Below are 23038 nucleotides of genomic sequence, written 5' to 3'. Positions count from 1 at the left end.
CTGCATCACTGGCCATAAACGAAATGCAAATCAAAACAACACTGAGATTCTACCTCACCCCACTAAGAATATGCATTATCAGTTCAGTCACACACACTGTTACGTGGTGATGTCATGTGTGCCTGTCTGTCTGTGTTGCCCAGACAGAGTTCTTTATGCTACTAGTCAACTCTAGCACTGTGCCTGGCACAAGACATTCAGAATGAGAATGTGGAAAGAGTGCCCTGGGCACTGTATGGTTCACGTGAGCGTGTATGACTAACACCACAGCTTGAGGAGAAACCATACATAGACAGACTCTCTGGACAGACGTCTCTGGTCAGTGCTATGATGGGCTAGCAGGTAGTCTGTCCCAAGCAGACCAACTCTATTCACCTCCAGCCAAGCATCATTTCACCAAGATTTCCTTTTGCTCCTTCACATACACACTTCATTTCTAGTTTTTCTATCATTAAGTGAGGGCTTGCCATGCACATAGTGAATAATTTGTAAAGATTTTTCAGTCAGCCCTAGTGTGACAATGAAGAAAATAGTGTAAACAGTAATTGACTGGCTGGATACTTGGAGGAGGAACTCTGCCAAGCCAAAAGGCCCTGAAGGGATGTTTGAGGTATGGGACCATCCATAACTCATGAGCTCCACAGGTCAGAATGCTGCACAAGAGAAGTGCTTCAAGGGCAAGGGAAATACAGTGTGTTGAGTGATTCACATGCTCACAGAACATTTCTGCTAGACATTTTGGGTTCCCTCACAAGCACTGGGGGAAGGGCATGCAGGTGACATTACACAACTCCCTAACTAATTCTTATAACTCTAGCACAGCCCAGGTGGCAATTGCCTGTCCTGGGGACTTTGGTCTCACACACACACACACAATACAGAGCACATCAAGGGTTGCTTTTATTCTCAAAGAAGTCAAAGATGCTAGCTAATTCCTTCGCAGGGCACACACAGATCCCACATCTCCATCACAGAAATGCTGAGCATGCTGGCTCTCATGGAGCAGAGCAAGAGTGACATAGGGAGGGAGAACTGTCACACTTTTTACCTAGGTGTCTCAGGAGCAAAAAGTCACAATAAGTACACTGCACCTGGCCTTCCTCCCTGGTTACCATAGCCAGTTGCTCAGCCACGCTGACCGTGAGCAGGTACAGCTGCAAGAAAGCAGACTCCCACACTGGAACCTTCCTAAGGTATGGAAAGCACCTTCTTTCAGTCCCTTCCTGGCCTGGTCTCAGCCACCGGTGGCCTAGCTATTACTCAGTATATAGTTCAAAGCCTACTGAAAGGAAATGAAGCACAGGCACAAACTCCTAACTGAAGATTCTAGAAGATGACTTAAAGTTAACAGAAACAGGCCCATTTCATTGATATTAAGGCCAAGGTTATTGTTGTTTGTCTTTAAAATTTCCATAAATATTATCAACTGCTGAAGCTTAAGCTGAGCTTCCATCTTTCCAGATCATCTTTGGAACTCAGGGAATAAAAATCCCAAACATTTATCTAAAGTCCAGAATCCAGCAGTGACACAGACTGTGGGATTGGCTGAGAGGCCAGGGGGGAGTGGGAGCAGCACATCGGAGCTCTAGCAGGAAGCCCTTTCCTCTGCAGCTCAGCAGGCAGGGCTCCACAGGGAGAGAGGCTGCGGTGGCCTGGGCCCTGGTGCTGGCCGCAGGGCCACCCACAGGAGAATCAGTGACCCTCCCCATGAGAAGCCAGCTCAAATGCCCCAGGACTACCCCAGGATTCGCAGGCAGGAGGCAGCTGGCAAGTCTCTAATTTTGTGGCCGTTTTTTTGTTGTTGAGGAGAGAGGGAGGGAAGGTGGGAAAGAGGGAGAGGGAGAGAGAGAGGAATAAAAGGAAAGTCTGGTGACATTTACTCTTTAGCCTCAGCCAGTTTATTGCTCATCCCTTCGCTTTGCTCCTTCTTCTGGGCTTGGTGGCAGCGGCCCCCTCTGTGCTTTTTCTTGGCGACCTGGCCCAATGAAGCCACCTGCTTGTCTTTGGCCTTCCTTGGGGCTTATGGATCACTGAGGTCTTTTTTGGTTTGGAACTCTGATCACTGGGTTTCTCCACCTCTGGGAATTCCTTGAAAGTTCGCTATAAAGGTTACGTATTCTTCTGCGATCCATGATCTTATTGTAAGGTGCAGTGGGCTTATTGGCCTCCCCTTTGAATTGGGAGCTATAGCTGGTCTCAAGGGACATCTTGTCATCTGGGGATTTGTACTGGGGCTTGGCTTTTATTGGTTTCACAGGCTTGATATCTGTCCAGGCAATGAATTCATTCCTGTAGGAGCTGCTCAATGTGCTGGTCACCTGGTCATGGATCTGCTGGTTCAGAGCATTGGCCATGGCGTGGCCCTGGCTGCTGTCTGGGCCTGCAGCCTGGAATCGGCTGGAGGGCAGCGGCATTAGCTTGTGGCCCTTGGCGAGGCTCACCCTCCAGGGGGGCTAGACTTATAGCAAGTGTCATGCTTATCAGCCCCAGATGCCTTTCCCTGTCGCCGGGCCTCCTTCTTTGGCCTGGGTCTGCTCTGCAGGAGTCGGCTCACGGCCCTGGGAGCGGTGGCACACCATCCAGGTTGGCCATGCCCTCCAGCATGTGTCGCTTTCCTCTCTACCCAAAGCTTTTCCTGCCACCAGGACACCGATTCTGCCCCACTCCAGAGCCTCAGCGCACAACTGCTGGGGCCAGTGCTCCTGGCCCTTTGGCCAGTACATGGGCAGCCCAAGGGCACCGGGATGGTCATGGGCTTGGGGATCCAGGGGTGGTCCCCGTGGCACAGCAGCGGCCAGGTGCGGAAGTCTCATGCTCGAAGGCCAGGTTCGACAGCTGGTACTGGCTGCGCAAAAGGCGAGCAGCTGGGCTTGGGCTACTGCACCTTCCAGGCACAGTAATCCTGCCCCATCACCAGGTCCACAGGGCCAGGGAGGAGGCGGAGCCCAAACCCTCCTGGGGGCCCAGCGCTCCCTGGCCAGGCACAGCCTAAGCCACAGCCTCAGCCCTGCGTCCTCAAAACAATCTTTAATCCAACTAAAGATTTGGTTCAAAAGAGATTTCTCAGGGTCCATGCAAATGTACTCTTTATCTTTCACAGCCTGCAAAACTTTCTCTTGATGTCTTGCAACAAATTAAATTTTGTTCATAGAGTAAAACTAATGAAATAAAAGTAACTGTAATGGAGAAACAAACTCAACAGTGGTACTCAATAGATTCTACATTGAAAATGAGCTATGAACTTGTAGGTGGGGACAGGAGAGAAAAACTGAGAGCCAGGGAAAGAGTGACATTGGCCAAAAAGTAACCTACTTCTAGCTGGCCATTGATGGCTCACGCCTGTACTCCTACCTATCTAGGAGGCTGAGATCTGAGGATCATGGTTCAAATCAAGCCTGAGAAGAAATGTTTCTATGACACTCTCACCTCCAAAAGCCAGAAATGGGGCTGTGATCCAAAGTGATAATAATTGTGGACAAGTCGGTACAAAAGAAAAGCTATGTCAACACAGAGAGAAGGTGGGCATCTTTAAGCCCAAAAGCTGCCTACAAGAAGCCAGCTGTGTCTACCCCTTGATCTTGGATTTCAAACCTCCAGAGAAAATAACTTTCTGTTACTTATTTCACCCAATCTACAGTAATGTGTTATGGAAGCCGTCGCAAAGTAACACAGATACCTTCAAAAATTGAGCCTTGATTATTCAAGGATTTTTGTCCTGCTGATGAACTTAACACTCATCTGAAAATCTTGAATTAAATCCAGAATTTTAAGCAAACATCACTAGGCATTCTTAAGTTTATTTTGTTTATGGTGTTTAAACTCAATCTGACCCTACTTATTTGAATATTTTTGACAGCTAGTCTCCAGGCTTGGTCCTGGTTCAACATAACATATTCCACTGTGAAAGATACAATGATGATAAAACAGGCAGTTAACTCTTGCTATGAGTCACTGGACAACTCTGTCTTAACATGTTCTCAAGCCTTACTGTACCTAGTCAAATATGAATATTTTGTATTTTAATTTTGTTAATTGAATAAAATCTTCTAAGATAGAAGGAGTTCCATCAAAAGGGAGGTACATTAACTTTTACAGTTCACCAGGCAATCATTGAAGACATTATTGTACATGTACTTTTTTTTTTTTGCCAGTACTGGGCTTGGACTCAGTGCTTAAGAACTATCCCTGGCTTCTTTTTGTTCAAGGCTTGCACTCTACTTCTTAAGCCACAGCACCACTTCTGGCTTTTTCTGTTTATGTGGTGCTGAAGAATCAAACCCAGGGCTTCATGCACACAAGGCAAGCACTCTATCACTAAGCCACATTCCCAGCCCTGCACATGCACTTTTAATAAATAACAGGTTGTGTGACTCATTGAGACAATTAACCTACTCAATCTGTTTTTGAAAAAAATGAGACAAGCAGCTCTGAGCAATAAGCATGTTACCATGATATATAAGACTTAAAATTAAAAAAAAACAGACCAGAAAAATGTACATGCAAACTAGGGTTGTTGTCTTAGGAGCCAATGGCTTACTGCAATAATAGTTCTTATTACTTTGAACAATTTAAAACTGTGTTATTTGAACTTGGTTCCACTATAATAGAGGAAGAAACCCTCCCCCCAGAGTCTCAATGAAGATTCTATGAACAGCTAGCTAGCAAAGGAGAGTTTTTTAGCTTCTGGCAAGCAACATTGCCTGGATTGTGGTGGAGATGCTTTTTGACTTATGAGAGATTTTCAGCTAAGGGTGCTCCCTGTCATCTGCACCTACATAATGAAACTGCTAAATTAAAACATACGTTTATTCAATATCTTCAACATCTTCAATTTGTTCATTTTTAAAACTTCTTAATTTTATTAATTCTTTTATTCATGCCTGAATGAGGACCAGGTGTTAAAGAACAGATCAATTTGGGGATGCTCTTTGCCCAGTACAAAAAACAAAATGTTTTACACTATGAGAAAATATTGAGTTTAAAAAACCTAAAAAACTGATTATAGCCATATATTTGTCCATTTCTCCAAATTCTCATCTATTTCTGGTATGGTTCCATCAATTGGGTAACTTTATATGTAAATTAAATTTTGTCTAGTACATCAGACATGTGATAACTGATCTAGTGTTTGAGGTTGCCATGTTTCTATTTCTGATTATAATATATGTATGTTTGCTTGCATACGTAGCATCATCAGAATCCTATAAGTCTTGTCTGGTTCTTCTAGTGATAATTTATATGCATTGGCTTTGCAAAAATTTTCAGGTGTCAAGCAATAATTTGATTGCTTTCAATGCAGTCTGAATTATTTGTCTTAGAGATAACTCCTTCTGAGGCTGGGGATTTAGCTCAGCAGAAGAGCGCCTGCCTGGCAAGCACAAGGCCCAAAATTCAGTCCTCAGTCCTGGACACACACACAAAAAAAACCCAACCAACTATTAAAAACTAAAGAGAGATAACTCCTTTGCAGTGGTTGTCCAGACCCCATGTTGGGTAGCCATATGGCAAAGGTGTGTATTCTTCTGCAGGTTGGAAAATACATACACCATTTGTATTTGTTTTTGTTACCATAGTAAGAGTTCAATTCTCAGTGTTATAGTCCTCATATTCCTAACAATCCATCATATTTTTCTGCTTGATATAAAAACTCATGCAGTCAGTCCTTTGTAAAAATATGTAATATGGCTCATGCAAGTTATGTTGGTGTTACATAAGGTTCTACATGAGACCAGTATATGTGTGTGTATGTGTGTGTCTGTGTGTATGAAGAATATGTTGCATCATATTATCATTATGCGCATTTGTATATGATACCTAGAAATCAATGAAATTGTGTTATTAAAATGTTTACGGTATTAACGGAACATTGGTTCATTACATCTGTATGTATCTAATGTACATTCTGAAGATGATGATGTGTTGAGAAAAATTTTCCCACCCCCACCCAGCTGTTTGAATTGCTTGGAGCATCAGTTTAAAACACTGTTTAGAGTCAATAATATAATCACAAGATATTCTGATGTTTGCAAAACTTCTCTCCTTGAGAGTCTGACATAACAAAATACTTCAGTAAGGATGTATGAGGGAATATTCTAGACAGGGCCTGACATCTTAGGCAGCACTATAACTCCAATATTCAATATAAGGTTTAAGGGACCTTGTGGGAGAATAACTTCTCTGACCAGTGGGAAACAGCCTAGGCACAGAAATTCTGATGCCTTATTAGCAAACTAAAAGGTCTATGGGGAAAAATCTCCATTAAAGAATCTCCTGTGTTTGATGGCCAAAGGAAGCCACCTTGACATGAGACTCTTCCCCTGTACAGAGCCTCCCTGGGGACACTTGCTTGCCCAGCTGCTTTAGCAAAAGCTTTTCACAGTAAATAGGGAAGTCTCTTCACAGTAAATAGAGTGGTCAAAGATAATTAGTCTCCAAGAAATAGTAGTTAAGTGATAAAGCTCTGCTTTGACTGGTTTAATCCTTTGTTTTAGTATCAACAATCTTTGTAATAGCAAAGCCCTTTGTAGTAGTCACCCTTTGTAGTAGCCTGGCAGTAAGGACAACAGCAACTTTTGCATTGATACAGATACCATGCTGTATTAATTTTTACTCTTGAAGTTGTGAATTGATTTCTAACCCTATATAAACCCTGGCCCTCCAGAAATAAAGTATGCATTGGTCCACACACCTCTGCATCCCCGTGTCCTGACTATGGTTGCAGTTACCCGGGTCCAACAACTGGCGTCTGGATCCAGGGACCTGATAATTGATCCATGGGAGATTGCTGAACTGCATTTGAGCTCTCGAGTGGAGGTGAGATATTTTGATTCACAGGAGATAAGGGAACTGTGTGGTGAGCTCCTAATAAAATATTACGGGGTTATGGGACAAGCTAAATCAACTCCATTTTCTAATCTTATCCACCATGTACTGAAACAGAATGGAGCTATGGTCTCCCATTCACAAAGAGATAAGTGCATGCATGTGGTAGTGGAGTATAATCCTTGGTTTCCAGAGGGAGGTACTTTAGACTTAGAAGTTTGGGAACGAGTAAAGAATAATGTGGAATAGGAATATCGGTGTGGTGACAAGTTTCCAGTTACATTTGTGTCTGTTTGGGCATTAACGTGTGCAGCTGTGAGTATGATGTCTCCTGATGCTATCATAACATCAGCTGCTGAGCTCGAGGTTGATGTGGAGAAAGCCATGAAGGCCTATAACCTGCCAGAGTAAGCAGAAACTCAAATTGGGCAGGAGCTAAAAGAGATGGCTACACCTGAACAATCTCCTGTCAGTTTTGTTAAAGAAAAATTAACATCAAATAAGCCTTCGGCCTCTACATATGCTCCTTCAGAGAATGATGCTAACTTAGGCAGCTCAGCAGCACAGTGGGAACACTACAGATGCTCTTGAGATCTGCCAGGGGCCTTCAGGAAGGTGAGAGTGAAAAACAAAAGATTGCCACCCCAGGGCCCGCTTTTACTTTTCTTATTCTAATTCCTATTGTTCTGTTTCTCTCTCTTGCTATCAAACTTTTCCTATCATTCAACCCCCTCCAATAGGAGGTGTAGCTCAGCCCCCTCATTATGAAGATATTGACCTGATTCACTTAACTTAGCACCGCTGTAATAAGGGGCCTACTCGTGGCTCCATTCCAATGAACTAGGCTTCCCCATCATCTTTGCCTTACAACCAGGCACTAGGCAGGGAAGCCACCACTCCCGCTTTCTGTCCATCAGCTTTGAATTGGGGAAGGACTAGTGATTTTTCTTTTACCTCTCAATAGAATTTTTACTGAAATTGCACTTTTAATTTGCGCCGGTGCTACATGCATGTTTCATACATATGTTTCCTGTGTCTTTGTCCTTGTCTGATTAGTTGTGTTTTTTGTCAACTGCTATATTTGGAAAAAGGCCTCTGGTGGGCGGCCTCAGCAGGCTGATTGCCAGGGGATGGAAATCTCCACCAGGGAGGATCCCCTGAGAATTTTCAGGGCCCTGTGCACTTTCCATCACTCTGGCTGGCAGCTTGTGGATGCTGGACATGCCATCCAAGGCATAAAGCCTCTATTTCTATGTCCTGTTTTGTCTTGACTAATTTTGTCTTTGAAGTTGGTACCAGTTTTAAATATAAACTTTTGCTTCCAGCATTTCTGTTGTCCATTTACATGTCTATGGGGAAAGCATCTGAGTCTACAATGTGCTGTGTCCCCTTCTGCAAGAAGGCACTTGAAAAAGTGCAGGCTGCTAAGAGCCAGGTTCAAACAGCTGGCTAATCTTAGCCTGAGAGTAATTCAAAACTGTAAAATGCCCCTAGTTGAAATTGGGTTAAACACTGGAGTCAAGTTCTGGGTGGGCTCAGTTATACTCCAGGGGACCTCAACCTAGTTATCTTCAGCTGAAAAGTATTTAGTATGCTAAAAATGTTTTGCTAAAACTAGCAGGCCCTGGTGAATGAGACTAAAAAATGCCAAAATCATTCATTAAAGGTTTTGTCTTAAGTTTTGGTCATTGCAAGAGCAAGATTGGCAAAAATACGTCTTGCCACTAAAAAAATGTATGGTCGATAGTTGTTTTTGAGTGCTTTTAAGTTCTTTTACATAAATACCTGTATATGTGAAGGTATGTATATGTGTGCATGTGCACACGTATGTGGCTGTGAATGTGTTCAAGATTGAAACTGTATGATGTAAAAATGGGTTAGTTTAACTTTACACTTCAAAAGGTCATCAAGTTCGGGCATTACCAAAAGTTTTAAAGGATTATTACTTTATTTTAAAGAGGAACTATAGTTAAAAAATCTCTTTAATTCATGGTTAAAAATAATTAAATAAATAAATAAGAACTTAGCATTTGCCTGTGAGCCTATCCTCAGGAGTGAGGAGTAAACTGACAAAGGTGCAGCTTAGCCAGTCCATGTGGTGGGACAGCCAAAGGGGGCATCCATTCATGGTGGAAGAAAGCAAGCTGGCACCAAGGCAGTTCATCAAGGTCTAAGGAGTAGGATGGAGATAGGCCCGTTCTATAGGACAGGCCAATGGAGGTCTTTGTTTCTTTTGTTTTCAGGTGAACATTGAAAACCTGGTGGTAAAAATGAATAATTTGACTGATACTTCTAAAACTGCCCCTTAGGATGGATTAAAATTGGAATATCTTAAAGGACAGTTAAAAATTTATTCACCTGATATAATTTGATTTCTGTACAGTTTTACAATTTGGATGCATTGAAAAGGCAAAGATGCTAAGTCTGGAATCTCATGTTTAAAATTCTGGGGCACACTGCTAAGTGTATTCTTGTTAAAATTGTTTTGGGTATCAGTTTAATGATTCAGGTACTAAATTTTATAAGTGTAAACTGTAATGCAATAGTAAGACTATCTTAAGTTACATATAATCAGGTAAATATTTTAAAGTACATAAACTAGTGGGGATAGAAGTACACAACTCTCATTAACTCTCTGTTAAAAAAGGCTCTTTTAAAACAGGCAGCAAGGAGGCAAAGTGCCCCCTTGGCTTCATTTTTTTCATGCAAATAAAGCCTGAAGAGAAGGTGTGAAAGCCACTACTTTAAAAGGCTTTAGAATGTCTTTCTAGATAAGAAATTTGGAAATGAAAACAAGCAGCCTAAAGCAATGGGTGGCACCTAGGCTTCAGATTTCTTCAAATACATCCAGGCTTGGTAAAAGACTTGAGATCAAAAATGGATCTATAGATATGAGATTTGAAAACCAGACCTGTCCCAAACGGTTGTTTTTTTAAGTTGTATATAGGAAAATTATGGCTACCAAGATAATTGTTTAATTGCTACTCCAGTTTGCCTTGCAGGTTTTCAGTAAAATGATATATTATTAGCTGCACCTGATAAAAATATTGTATCAGAATTGTTGCAAATTTTGCCTTTGCACTTGCAACAGTATGGTTTAATAATTGCCCCTGATAAAAATTCATTTAAACAGAAGATCCATTTAAGTATCTAGGATATTTATTTAGAAGACAAGCAGTTACCCCCAATTAATAAAGATTCAGACTGAAGAATTAAACACTTAATGATTTTCAAAAGTTACTGGGAAACATGAACTGATCCCTACCTATGGAAGGCTATAAAAGTTGCCTGCAAATAAGTGGGCAAGAAACCTACTTCATTATCATCCCTAAACCTAAACAGCAATTCAAATTTGCATTACAAACTTATGATCTTTTCCCTCTGGCCTTGAGTGGCTTACTGGAGAAATTTTACACCATTTACCTTCTAGCCCTTTGAGGCAATTCTTTCAAAAACAAATTTATATTATTGATAATATTTTACTGAGCCCATTCTAAATACTCCAAATGTCTTTGTAGATACTACTAAATATAACAAAAGTACATTTTGGATAAAAGATAGACATCAAGTTTTTCTCCCTCCTTAGCAATTGGCAAAAAAAGTTACAGGCTGTTATATATGCTTTAGAGAATTTCTTAATACCTTTTAACTTCATCACTGACTCTGCCTACGTTGCACATTTTATGCAATACATATTCTTCTGTTATTTCTCAAATACAATCCCCACTAGATTCACTATTTAGACATTTACAAAGTTTGTTATGCCAAAGACAGCACTATCTGTATGTAGTTCACATTCATGCTCATTCTAATTTGCCAGGTCCTATGACATATGGTAATTCTCAAGTAGATGCTTTAGTCTCTTTTGCTCCTGCAAAAGAACATGCTACCCTTAAAATTTCATGATATATTACATGTATTAAATATAATCCTCAAGCTCAAGGTGTAGTAAAACAAGCTCAAAAAAATAAAAAAGGAGGAATATGGATAGTACCGAGGGGCATGAGACTTTCAAGAAAAGTCTTTATGAAATAGCCTGAGCCATTATTGAGGAAACAATATTTGTTCTTTGTTCTTAATTTTTAAAATTTGCCTCTAGGAGATATAATGGCCAGAGCAGAACACCACTTTTTAGAACTGCCTTTGTTAAACAAGCCACAGGCTGTCTGGACTTGATTGGGTGCGGGGCTAGATTGTGTTCCAGGGGAGATAATACCCCAGGGGCGAGGGTATGCTTATGATTCTACAGAAGATAGCCCATCTTTCTAGCACCTGCTCCAGTGGATCCAGCAACAAACACCCCCTGTGCATCAAGACCAGGGTGAGACATTCTCATCCAAGTGATAAGGCCATTCTAATGGACAGGTGTACACTGATAACCTGTAGGGGCTACAACAGGGGTAATGTATTGGGCCTATATTTCTAACCCTCCTTTAATTGCATCCATATTTATGGACAGAAGCCCCTCTCTCTGTTTCTACATCTATTTCTGACTTACTCTTTCCCCCTTATGGGTCTGGCATTCCAGTCTTTCCTATGGAAGGAGGACAATCTTTTAACTTCTTTTATGCTCAGTTCTCTAAAGCTATCTGCCTAGGCTGTTCTCCATGTTATCCCTTTAGGTATTAATATTGGATTCAACATGGAGGTTCATATAATTCCAGTAGAACTCGGCTGGTTAGACTGTCTTCTTGGTCTGTGGGATCTCACATCTATAATGTAGACAATTATCCTAGTCCTACTGGCCTGCCTAAATGTGAAATTTTTACTTATCTGAAGTTGAATTTTACTGAAAGGTGTTGGGAAGCACATCAAAGAATTTTTCCAAGTATATGGAATATATCACAACATATTTGGTATGACTGGGGACCTTTTGGTGTGTGGTTACAAAATTGCACCAAATATAACCCATCTTGTGACCCTGCTTTATCTATGAACATGTCCAACTCATGTCTGCTAAACAGCTTTTAGGATGGTTTGGAGCAGGCTTTAGTGACCCCCGTCCTGGCCTTGCCCTTGAAAACAGGCTATTTCCTCCCCAGCGTCATTTGTGGAAATTAGCCACCTCTCTATTGTTGGCATAGAAAGTCCTAGCCTTATTAAAAATGTCTGATTACTAAAACTTATTGCCCTGGCAAAATTCCGCAAGGGCCATTGATTGCCTAAAGCTGTTTTGAAATTTAGTGGGACGCAAGCTTGCAAAAGCCAGTGTAATTAAAAAGCAACCAGGGGGCTGGGGATATAGCCTAGTGGCAAGAGTGCCTGCCTCGGATACACGAGGCCCTAGGTTCGATTCCCCAGCACCACATATACAAAAAACGGCCAGAAGCGGCGCTGTGGCTCAAGTGGCAGAGTGCTAGCCTTGAGCGGGAAGAAGCCAGGGACAGTGCTCAGGCCCTGAGTCCAAGGCCCAGGACTGGCCAAAAAAAAAAAAAGCAACCAGGAAAATAGTAGATTTTGCACAAGTCAGGCTTTATAACCTAGCTTCTTTAACTAGTCTATACAGAAAGTTTCAGGCAGCCCAGAAGGAGGTGTGACATTCTATTGGAGCCACTGGGAGACCCTGCTGCCTACTGCCACTAGTGCCCCTGCTCATCCTATTTGGGTTAAGATGGAGAATGGCCTGATAGTCATCTGGAAGCATCTACATCTTCACCCCGTGCACCTCTACCATGTCAAGATAGGATCATGATTTTGACCCAGCACCACTCACTTTGGGTGCCTGTTCGAATGCATTGTCCCTGGGCTGAAGGACCTGTACAAGGACTAGTAATGTGCTTTTTCAAGCAGCTTTTGAAGAGGAGTCGTCGTGCAATTGGACTGTTTACTACAGGACTCTTAGGACTGATTGCCATTGCTACTACTGCAGCGATATCCAGAGCCGCATTGGGACAATCTACAAACTCATGACTTTATGGTGCATTGGCACCAGGACTCCTACAATTTATGACAACATCAGCTGGAAGTAAATGCTCACTTTCAAGATGAGATAGAAGCCATCAAAGGAGGACTGTTCTGGCTTGGACAGAAATATCTGGCTTTGCAGCAATGATTGTTTTTACCTGTGATTGTAATTCTAGTCATGTCTGTGTAACACATTATAAATATAATTCCTCTGAGTGTGAATGGAATAATATACAAATGCTTATAGATGGAGGCATGGTAAATGGTTCTTTAAGTGAGCAAATTTTTTTTTGGCCAGTCCTGGGCCTTGAATTCAGGGCCTGAGCACTGTCCCTGGCTTCCTTTCGCTCAAGGCTAACACTCTGGCACTTGAGCCACATCGCCACTTCTGTCCATTTTCTGTATATGTGGTGCTGGGGAACTGAACCCAGGGCCTCATGTATACGAGGCAAGCTCCCTTGCCAATAGGCCTTATCCCCAGCCCTAAGTGAGCAAATTTTATACTGGGAGGTTTTTAAAGCTTTTCAAAAGGAATTACCAAATGTCTCTTCTATTGATGAGATTGCCCAGGGACTAGCACAAACTAGCCTAGACCTTAGAAGGATTAGACCCCAGGGGGTGGTAGCAAAGTATTACACGTAGTATTGGAAGTGCTTCTATTGCCTTAATACTTATGCGTTTTTACCTTCTATGTGTTTTTTACCTGCTATGTTCTATCATAGCAGTAATGAAGCGTTTGGCTAAGAATAGATCTTCTAATATTTGACTCACTGCTCTTAAGCTTATTAGAGAAGCAGCTGTAGAAAAATAATAAATAAAGGGGGAATTGTGGGAGAATAACTTTTCTGACCAGAAACCTAGCCTAGGCACAGAAGTTCTGATGTCTTATTAGCAAACTAATAGGCCTATGGGGAAAAATCTCTATTAAAGAAGTCTCCTGTTTTTGATGGCTAAAGGAAGCCACCTTGTCATGAGACTCTTCCCTTGTACAGAGCCTCCCTGGGGAGACTTGCTTGCCCAGCTGCTTTAGCAAAAGCTTTTCACAGTAAATAGAAAAATCTCTTCACAGTAAATAGAGAAGTCATGGTCAAAGATAATTAGTCTCCAAGAAATAGTAGCTAAGTGATAGAGCTCTGCTTTGAGTGGTTTAATCCTTTGTTTTAGTATCAATAATCTTTGTAATAACGAAGCCCTTTGTAGTAGTCACCCTTTGTAGTAGCCTTGCAGTAGCTATATGGATACCATGCTGTATTAATTTTTACTCTTGAAGTTGTGAATTGATTTCTAACCCTATATAAACCCTGGCCTTCCTGAAATAAAGTATGCATTGGTCCACTCACCTCTGCATCTCCCATGTCCTGACTATGTTTGCAGTTACCCGGGTCCAACAGGATCTAACTATACTTTTTCTCTATAACACTATTTAAACTACTACCTGTGGTATGAATTTTTAGGTACATTTTCATTTGTAATATAATTCTCAGAATAGAGATAATGTTAGAGGCTATCTATAGGCATTAAATGAACACTCATTTGGAATGGTCCAAATTACTATGTAACGCTGAAAATATGCAAATTCACAGCTAAGGAAAGTCAGGGTGGTGAATTTTAACACACTATTCTGTGCTTCCTCAACATTCCTAACTTGTTCCTGTTTGGAAATATATCCAATTAGATGCATTAGCAACTATGCTACTCTTACCAATCATTAATATGATTTCCAGCAAGCTGAATTTAATTCTATTCGAACATATGTTTTCCAATGGCTGGTTCATGATGTGATCTCTAAGTAAAACATACGTTGTATCTGGAAACACTTTTCATTTACAGAATATGTCATTCGACTGCAGTAGTCTTCATTTGCTGAGATGAAGGAACATCTGATAATCAGGTACCAAAGGATAATAAAGGATCATATCACAATGAATATTTCTATTATATAATAGGTCTCATTAGTGACTTCCCTAGTGATTTCAATCTAAATTTCATTTAGTTGGGTTAGTCATTATAGAGTTAGTGACTATGCTAGTTGTAGGTACATGTATACTAGTAATAGTTGAGCCATAATGCTGCCTTAGAAGGCAAGATTATGAAGTTAGTTATGGTGACATAAATGAGTATGCATAAGATACCACAAAACTGGCAACTCTATTTTAGCATGGCATAGACATTAGGGCTCAGACAAACAGGAATGCTACTGATGCACCTAAGACTACAGGTGTTCATCTATTTCAGGTGTGACAGTGTAGCTGTTATGGCCACAGTAGTCAAAAGGGCAGTATGGATTTCTCTATGGCCAATGATTCACTTCTGAACCTAGCTACTTGGGCTGAAATCATTAAGTTTTTGTTTTAATGGTCTCTTTGCTCCCATTGCTCAATAGGTATTTTTTATCTCCTGAGCCATGACTTACTCTGGGCATATTGCATGTTAATTCTTTGCATTGGGTAGTACCTTCTAAGGTAGTATATTAAGTGTTTTGTTTCCCATTTTTTGTAATTACTACTGGCTTGTTGAAATAGGTGTGTGTGCTACTTTTGATGCTTCTTTCTCTGATTCAGATTAAAACATGCCTGAAGCAGGCTTATTTTCAAAGTTGGAAATTCTGATAATTAATTTAATCCCTTATACTGAATTATTCAATTGTTCTCTACATTCTCCTAGGGTAAATACAATTTCCATACCCCAATTCATTGCATAGGTGTGGCACTGCCTGTGCTGAAAAATAGATTTCCTGGCCACATTTTATTATCCTGGGGGACAATATGCAGCATGTCATACCATTAGTGCAATGTTTATGAAAGCTGCTGCTGATTTCACTGATGCTAAAGCTTAGCCTAATTATGTATAGGTGGGTACCCTTGTTACTGCATACTTTTATGAACATTAACGATGCATTGCTCCTAGACAATATATTCACATGGTAAAATTAAAAGTAGCTGACATGTTAATTTCAAATTTTGTTCTATAAAATATTTTACATGCATAAAGTACATATTGTATATTAAGATATTCATTATCAATTTATTAGATATGGTTTAAAAGTATTTATGTTAGCTTTCTGTACTCTGATTCCTGTATGTAATTTTTATCAATAAGATTTTACATTACCTACATCCTTTTACTGCCACTATTTTATTCCAAGCTACATTCTAGTTTATCCCTTCCTTCAGATAGTCTACAGCTGCTCATACCTTCTTTGTAGTTAAAATCTCCAGAGGTGCAATTTTAGTTTACAAACCTTTTTTCATTGTCACCTCTCTCTTTGCTTTATTTTTAGTACTCGGTAGCTTAGGAATTTTACTTCTGCCATCTTCCTTTTCCTGTGTGTGTTCTAGATTAATGAGTAGGTCTGTGGTTATCATCTGTGCACTATGAGTAATAATATTTTGCTCTTTACCTTAATGCTTTGTATTAATACATCTACTGTAATATGTGGTTGTAACATGTAGCTGTGTCTAAATTAAGCATTTGATGTGACAATTTGCATATGCTCTTTGTGGGGTTGTTGTAATACTTTCTAATAATTGGCATGACTATAGCTTTGCCACTGATTTCATAAATATTCTGTGTCCATTTATGTGATCCCAAGGCTGTACCATTTGTGACAGCCCATGAGCCTTAAATACATATGGCCTGTTCTCAAATAAGGACTGTCTGACTGCAAGTAACACAGCAATGATTTCTGCATGCGGTGCAGACAGTGAGGTACCTTACTCCATGAGGCTCATGTTGTCCTGAGGGTTGGGGTATGCTGCTATCCAGGGCCACGGGGGCTGACCCGTCTCAACCAGGAATTATGGAGTTTGTTTGACCAGGCAGGACCCCATTTCCCAGTTTGGGGGTGGATATGTCCTGCCCTCGGAATGAATCCCGGCAAGTCTCACTCCGCACTGATTCATCTCAATCAGCCATGATGGAGGTTGTTTGACCAGGCAGGACCCCATTTCTCAGTCTGGGGGTGGATATGCCCTGCCCTCGGAATGAATTCCGGCAAGTCTCTCTCCATCTTGTGCATCTTCTCCTCGATGAGGAGCCCTGGCTGGCCCTTTCAAGCTAGCATCCCTTCTTTGTATTGCAGGCAGACACTTTTGTGTCAGTAAATGGGCTTGAACTCACACCAAGCACTGTACCATTGGAGTCATGCATTTCTGACATTTTGCTGGTAAGTTGAAGATAAGAGTCTCTGGGTTTTGTCTAGCCATGGTGGCTCCAACCCAAGATTCTCAGATCTCAGCCTCCTGAACAGCTAGGATTACAGGCACCAGCCACCAGTGCCCGGCTACTCAGATAATCACTTTTGATCAATCTGAATACCAGCCACTTCTTCAGGATTCAACGCTACTCATTGGAGCAAAGGTACCTTACACTATATCTTAATAGGTCTCTTGCTAGTCAGCAGTTCAAAATGTATTTTCAAAATACATGTGCTTGCTTTCGTGGTCTCTGTTGAGAAATCTGGAGTAATTCTGATTGGAGAAAAAATATATGTACCTGTTTGATACATATGGAAATCTATTTCTTTATAATCTGTGTGGAACAAGTGACCTGGTGCCATGATCTCGTGCCATCATGATATGCAGTTTCAACTGAGCCATGAGTGTTGAAAAGTCTACTGTTTTCCTTGGAAGGCAGTGATATATACCCTTTTCTTGTTCTTACTACATTGTTGCAATTCTGCTCCCTATGTGAAGAACTGTGATTTATCATTTTACATATAGTTGTTACTATATTTAAATATGAAATGTTGCCTATGATAACTAAATTATCTTATCTTCCTTGTGCTTCTTGGTTAGATATAGGTGTGTCTTATAATCGTAATTCTGTCTTCTCTATCTCCCTCTGGAATCTGAGGACTGTGGAAAACTACTAAAATTTGCATTTCATATCTGGTCCCATTGTCTTTTCCTCATTAACAATTCATCTTCTCTAGCCAAGTTTCTCAAATACTTGCTACTCTATGAACCTTGATTTTCCCCCTCTGCTTGCTGATGATATTATATCATCTAAGTATGATATGATTAAGGAGCAATGTGGAAAATTATTAAAAGTGCTATTGCTGAGATATTTACATAGCCAGTTTTTTTATTTTTATTTTTTGTTTTTGTTTTCTTTTGGCCAGTCCTAGATCTTGGACTCGGGGCCTGAGCACTGTCCCTGGCTTCTTTTTGCTCAAGGCTAGCACTGCCACTTGAGCCATAGCACCACTTCTGGCTGTTTTCTATATATGTAGTGCTGGGGAATCGAACCGAGGGCTTCATGTATATGAGGCAAACAGTCTTGCCACTAGGCCATATTCCCAGCCCTACATAGCCAGTTTTAAAAGTTAATATTATTTGGGGTTTTCCTATAGAAACTGTATGCTCCTGGGTATATTTAACTACAAGTATTACAAAGAACTTTACAGTTTTTTAAACAATTCTCTCTTTAATTGAATTAATTCTACATGGATGGAATTCTGACTACACAAATCCAACCTAAGCAAACCACGTCTGAAACATTGGTGACTTCCCCCAATGTCACTGTTAAATATTACCCTAGTATTTTTGTTATTTTATGACTACATTTTTCTACATTTGGGACAGCACCTGAGAGTTTAGTACCTTAATTCCCTACAATCTACTGTTGATCTCCATCATTTATTAGCTTTCAAAACTGTTTTTATTTTTATTTTTTTTTGGCCAGTCATGGGCCTTGGACTCAGGGCCTGAGCACTGTCCCTGGCATCTTTTTGCTCAAGTCTAGCACTCTGCCACTTGAGCCACAGCAACATTTCTGGCCATTTTCTATATATGTGGTGCTGGGGAATCAAACCCAGGGCTTCATGTATACGAGGGAAGCTCTCTTGCCACTAGGCCATATTCCCAGACCTCAAAACTGTTTTTCAAGTGGATAGATTTGCAGGTATTTATTTTTGCAAGTATTTCTAAAATGTCTATATCCACAATTTAACAGGTATTTTTGCATAGTCTGTTATCATGGAAGAAGAAGAGTGTTTAGGGAAGTCTGTATTTTGACAATTTACATGTAATAAACTTAAAATGTTTTATTGGCCATCAATTTTTATATTACCAGTATAACATTAATAGCCAAAAGATTTTCTACCTTAGGTAAATATATGGGTGGCTGAAATTATCTAGCCACCCAATCTTTCTATTTTTAGTTGGATTATTGATTTATTATTGACTTTCTGTTAATAATACCCAATTAGTACAAAATGAATATCGGCCATACATTTTTCAGTGGCAAGGGGTATTTTGCAAGTCTTACTCTTGCAATGACCAAAATTTAAGACAAAACCTTTAGTCAGTGATTTTAGCATTTTTTTAGTCTCATTCACTAGGGTATGCAAGTTAAAAAAAAAATTTAGCACACTAAATACTTTCCTGCTGATTGGTTTCAAATTCTGCAATCTATGAGCTTGTGAGTAACCATTTAAATGGACATGCTTTTATAGGCTCCAAAAGATAGAAGTTTATCTACTACAAAATTTTACTGCTTTGAAGAGAGTTTACTTATTTAGGGCCAAACTCTTTACTACCTAGCTACTATTTGCTCCGGACCTTGACCAGGGCTCTATGCACCTAGAGGAGACTTCTCTGTTTACTATGGGAAGAAACTCTCCAGATTATTGAGAAGGGAATTTGCGATTTGCTAAGAAGAATCTATCCTGTCTATAATGAGTAACTGTCACTAAAAGCAGCTGTGCAAACCAGTCTCCTCACGGAGACTTTGTATGGGGGAAGGGGAGATTCTCCTGACAAAAGGCGGCATCCTTTGGCCCACAGACAAAAAGAAACTTCTAACTGGGAATATGTTCCCAGGAACCTGTCAGTATGCTGACCGGCATTGAAGTGACTGTGCCGAGGCTAAGTCTTCCTTTGGCCCAACAGACACAAAGAAACTTCTAGCTGGGAATATGTTCCCAGGAGCCTGTCAGTATGCTGACTGGCATTGAAGTGACTGTGCTGAGGCTAAGTCTTCCTCTTGGTCAGAGAAATTAATTCTCCCACAATACCCCCCCTTTTTTTTTTATTAATTATCAACAGCTGCTTTTTACTAAGCTTAAGAGAAGTCAGTAACATATCAGAAGATTTATTTCTAGTGAAATGCTTCATTACTGCTGTGATAACACAATATCCTTAGAAAAAGACACCTAACATTAGTAATAAGGGAATAGAAGCACTACCAATACTATGGGTAATACTTTGCCACCACCCCCTGGGGTCTAATCATTCTAAGGTCTGGGCAATTCCCTGAGCTATCTCATCAATAGAAGCATCATCTGGCAATTCCTTTTGGAAAGCCCGGTACAAACTTTGTTCACTTAAAGTACCATTTGCTATGGCCCCATCCATAAGCATTTGTATATCGTTCCATTCAAATTCAGAGGCATTATAAGGTGTTGCACAGACATGACTAGAATTCCAATCACAAGTTAAAAGCAATCGTTGCTGTAAAGCCAAATATCTCTGTCCAAGCCAAAACACTCCTCCTTTCACAGCTTCTATCTCATCTTGAAGGTGGGCATTTACTTCCAGCTGATGTTGCCACAAATTGTGGGAGCCCTGGTTCCAATGCACCATAAAGTCATGAGTTTGTACAGATTGTCCCAATGCTGCTCTGGATATCACTGTGGTAGTAGCAATGGAAATCAGTCCAACGAGTCCTGTGATAATCAGTCCAATCGCACGTCGACTCATCTTTAAAAGCTGCTTAAAGAATTGCATTACTAGTCCTTGTACTGGTCCTCTAGCCCAGGGACAGTGCATACAAACAGGAACCCAAAGGGAGTTGCGCTGGGTCAAAACCATGATCCTATCTTGACTAAAATTAAAGGTGACATTGTTATTCAAGCAAGTATACAGCTTACAATCAATGCAGGTAATGGTATTATTAGTTATGTTTATGGGCCGACCATCAGCACTTGTGGAAAATGAACACAAGCTGAAAGGTCAAAGGCCTTTATAACTTTGAAGTTGTAAGAAGGTGAAGATCTTTTAGTTCCTGTGTAAGTTCCAATGGCCAGCAGAACAGGGACAAGAGAAGCTGCTATTTTCCACAAATGACGTTGTGGAGGGAATAACCTATTTCCATGCGAGAGAAGGTCAGGGGTCACTAAAGCCCGCTCCAAACCACCCTAAAAGCTGTTTAGCAGACATGGTATTGGACATATTCATAAAGTAGGATCACAAGATGAGTTATATTTAGTGCAGTTTAGTAACCACACACCAAAAGATCCCCAATCATATCAAGTATGTTGGGATGTATTCCAAATAGTTGGAAAAATTCCTTGACAAATTTCCCAACTCCTTTCAGTAAAATACAAGTTCAGATAAGTAAAACTGTCACATTTAGTAGGCCAGCAGGGTTAGGATAGTTGTCCAACTTATACATATGAGATCCCACAGATCAAGAGGACAGTCTCACCAGCCGAGTTCTACTGGAATTATATGAACCTCCATGCTAACTCCAATATTGATATCTAAAAGGGTAACATGGGGAACGGCCTAAACAGATAGCCTTAGAAAATTGAGCGTAAAAAAAATTAAAAGTTCATCCTTCTTTCATAGGAAAGACTGGAGTGCCAGACAAGAGGGAGAGAGTAAGTTAGGAATAGTTGTAGAAACAGAAACAGGAGCTTCTGTCCATAAATATGGATGCAATAAAGGAGGATTAGAAATATAGGCCCAATACATTACGTCTGAGGTAGCCTCTGCAGTAGAGTTACAAGTTAACAGAGCACACATGGCCAGGAACAGATGTTCAGGAGTCAGCACTTTTCAGGTGGATACCACTACCTCCCCGGCTTTGCTAGACAGTGCTTTTACCTGTCCCCAAGAGGGTAAAGGGGCTGTGCTTGCTCTTGGAGGTTTTTTTTACGGAGACTGTGAGCAGCCATGGCTTGGATTGGGATGGTCTCGTCGCTTGGAGGAGGAGGTTTTGCCCTGCTCCTGATGTTCTGGGGCCACTCATTGCTGGACCCAGTGTAGTGGATGCCAGAAGGATCAGCCATCTTCTATAGAAACATAAGCCTACGCTTGCCCTTGGGTATTAACTCCCTGGGGGCCCAATCTAGCCCCTCCCCCGGTTTTATCCAAACGGTAGGAGGTTTGTTTAACATAGGCGGAGCTAAGAAGGAAGTGTCACTTGGCTCTCACCAAAACATCTCCTTGAGGCAAATTTAAAAAATTAAGAACAAACAGTGCTTCTGCAATAACAGCTTGAGCTGTTTTGTAAAGATTTTTCATAGAAGTTACATATCCTTCAGTGCTATACGTACTCTCCCTCTTTAACTTTTTAATTTGTGTTTTTAAGGTATAGTGAGCTCTTTCTACTATACCTTGACCTTGAGGATTCTATTTAATTCATGCAAGATATTATGAGATTTTAAAGATAGTATGTTTTTCTTTTGCGGGAGCAAAAGAGACTAACGCATCTACTTGAGAACTGCCATATGCCATAGGACCTGGTAAATTAAAATGAGCACGAATATGAACTACATATAAAGAGTGCTGTCTCTGGCGCAACAGGCTTTGTAATTGTTTAAATAGTGAACCTAGTGGGGGTTTCATTTGAGAAATAACAGCAGAATATATATTGCACAAGACATGTGCTGCATTGGCAGAGTCAGTAACTAAATTTAAAGATACCAAGAAATTTTCCAGAGCATATATTATAGCCTGTAACTCATTTTGTTGTACTGATTTCCAGGGAGTGAGGAAAACTTGATAGTTATCTTCTGTCCAAAAAGCACATTTGTTATTTTTGGTATCATCTACAAAAACATTAGGAGCATTTAGGATGGGTTCAAAAAGTAAAATATTATCAATAATATGTTTGTCTTTGAAAAAATTGCCATAAAGGGCTAGAAGGTAGATGATCTAAGATTTCTCCAGTAAAGCCATTTAATGTTAGAGGGAGGATATCAGAGGTTTGTAAAGCAAATTCAAATTTCTGTTTAGGTATAGGGATGACAATAAAGTATATATCTTGTCCACTGATTTGGAGGCATCTTTTATGGCCTTGCATAATAATGAAGCTGATCATCTCCAAATAGGTACTTAATGTTTTGGAGAATGTGTGTTTGGTATATATCCATTCCAAAGGCTTATTGTACTGTGCTGGCACCCCTGTGGGGTAGTTTTTTGATAAGTAAAGTTAATAACCCAATAGGGCCAGATAAGTCTACAGAGCTAAGGAATTTTGAGTCAAGGCCATTTCTACTAAGAGCAGTTCCTGACGTGCCTCATCAGTTAATTTACGAGGGCTATTTAAATCCGAATCTCCTTGAAGGATGGAAAATAGACTA

The 23038-nt window shown here is 40.5% G+C and overlaps 1 pseudogene; it reads right to left on the bottom strand.

Annotated features, from left to right (window-relative positions):
- Window positions 1-1876: 1876 nt before the first annotated feature.
- Window positions 1877-21742, bottom strand: LOC125366907 (annotated as a pseudogene).
- Between the last annotated feature and the right edge of the window lie 1296 nt (window positions 21743-23038).

Source organism: Perognathus longimembris, chromosome 18, assembly GCF_023159225.1.
Source record: "Perognathus longimembris pacificus isolate PPM17 chromosome 18, ASM2315922v1, whole genome shotgun sequence".
Taxonomy (NCBI): domain Eukaryota; kingdom Metazoa; phylum Chordata; class Mammalia; order Rodentia; family Heteromyidae; genus Perognathus; species Perognathus longimembris.
Note: the sequence above shows the minus strand (reverse complement) of the source record. Positions and strands in the feature narration are given on the sequence as shown.